At 41.2% G+C, this 1,931-nt stretch overlaps 1 pseudogene; it reads right to left on the bottom strand.

Moving 5' to 3' along the window:
* Positions 1-228: 228 nt before the first annotated feature.
* Positions 229-1,538, bottom strand: LOC136690853 (carbohydrate sulfotransferase 3-like; annotated as a pseudogene).
* Between the last annotated feature and the right edge of the window lie 393 nt (positions 1,539-1,931).

Here is a 1,931-nt window from a genome sequence, read left to right as displayed (position 1 = left end):
AAAGTGACTGAGAAAAAACTGTAACATAACTATTCCCACATTGAATGTGACATACCATACTTTTTATACTAAAAAATAGCAATTTTTTTTTCTTTTGATAAACAACTATATGGGAGACCCGAGACATGTTTAGTATCTCCTCTATGTGGAATTGATTAGAACATCTTTGATCTAGTGAAGAGGTAAAAACTTGCTTCAAGTATTTTACAAATGCAAATCTTAAAATGATTATAGAAAAGTTCTTTCTTTAGTCAGACTGTGAGACAGGTTCCTCAGAATCTCTTCATTTTCTGCAAACTTGTAGCCAAACAGAGTCATGGCAGGGCCGCACACCTTCTGCACCACCTGGGCTAATTTGAAGGGCATAGTGACCCTCCACTTCTCTATCTGCTGGTAGGAGATCTTCTGGGTAGAGTAGACTCCACTAACCTCACTGGAGGCATGAGTGTTCTTCAAGATCCAGTCCTTCACTTGAGAAGTGAAGGGGATTCCAGTGAACTGATACATCTCTGCAGCTTTCTGCATGGGAAAAAGAGCAAAGTCTTCGTAGCACACTAGCATGTAGCGTCCGTGAAGCCAGGCGGGACGTTTCAAGCCTGTTTCTGCAGACATACGGATGTTGTCACAGTTTCCTTTGAGATTCCTAACTTCATCGTCGTCATCAGGAATTTCATCGTCTGTTGCCCCGTTTTTCAAGTTCTTGTAATTCTTTCAAAAAGCCACCATCCTGGAAGCTAGCACGGCCCGTGGGTCAGCTGGATGAACTTTATGTCCAGATGGGGATCTTCCACTAGGGGACCCAATGTTTCTAATTTCTGAACACGGACAGATTTGATGGCCCTGTGCTGCTTCTGAAGGCAGGATTGTGAGGCCAGAGTGAAGTTTAGTGGACCACAGCAACGAGTGCAACAATGGAAGGACTCATAAACCTTCATGACATATGGTGTACAGACAGGTTTTTCACAAAATGATTGACTGGATTCCTGGCGGAAAAGGAAAACTTCACACAGGAAAAGTTGCCTGAGGACTTCCCAACAGACTGAAGATAAAACTGTACAATTTATCCTTCCCCAGTTTAAGCCAGTTTAGAATGTGCCACAGAGGCTCGAACAGATAGAACATATTTGACCCCTGCTGGTTAAAAAACTCACCTACAAAGGATGAGCCTGTGTGAGTGGTGGCAAAGAGAACGATGTGTTTTCTCCCATTGGATTTAGAAGCAGGAGGCAGGTCACCTTTGCCAGGTTTGGTGGAGAAATTTAGCCTCTGAATGGTGTATCAATGTAAAGGTTCAGAAGGGTTTGAGACAGTAATGTTAGAGCCTTTCTGTCTGAGGATTTTCCAGTGTCCACCTGCCCCAGGAGCAGTTTGAAGATTCAGAAAATGCTCATCAGAGACCCTTAGAAATAAAGAGAAAATCCAACAGTCTATACTTTTTTAAAACACATTATTCATCTGACCAGAGTGGATTTTTTATCATCTGCACAATCTTTATGACTTGGCACAACTTTTACACTGGATGTCTTGCATTCAAGCATTTGTCCTTCTCAAATAAGCCTCACACAACAACATTTCTAATACAGATATGACATACTCTAAATAAGATACACCATACAGATGACAAAGACTGATATTGCAACTGAAGGAGCTTTACATATATCCTCATTTTGTAAAGGTATATCGTTTTTGCCCAATCAGACCTAATGCAGCATTAGGAGTCATACCCAACCATTCTAATTAGTACAGCATGATTCTCCTAAAAAACTCCTTGGCTACTGACACCTAATATTGAAAGGTGCATGCACGAGTTGGAATTGTTAGTTCAGCCGTATTATATCATCAGTTCGAGTACAGAAAGTACTCAAGGTGTTGCTCCTACACCATCTGTAGTTAGTTCAGCCATATTTCACATTCCAGTTTGTGAACTAAAT

The sequence above is a fragment of the Hoplias malabaricus genome, chromosome 3 (assembly GCF_029633855.1).
Source record: "Hoplias malabaricus isolate fHopMal1 chromosome 3, fHopMal1.hap1, whole genome shotgun sequence".
Classification (NCBI taxonomy): domain Eukaryota; kingdom Metazoa; phylum Chordata; class Actinopteri; order Characiformes; family Erythrinidae; genus Hoplias; species Hoplias malabaricus.
Note: the sequence above shows the minus strand (reverse complement) of the source record. Positions and strands in the feature narration are given on the sequence as shown.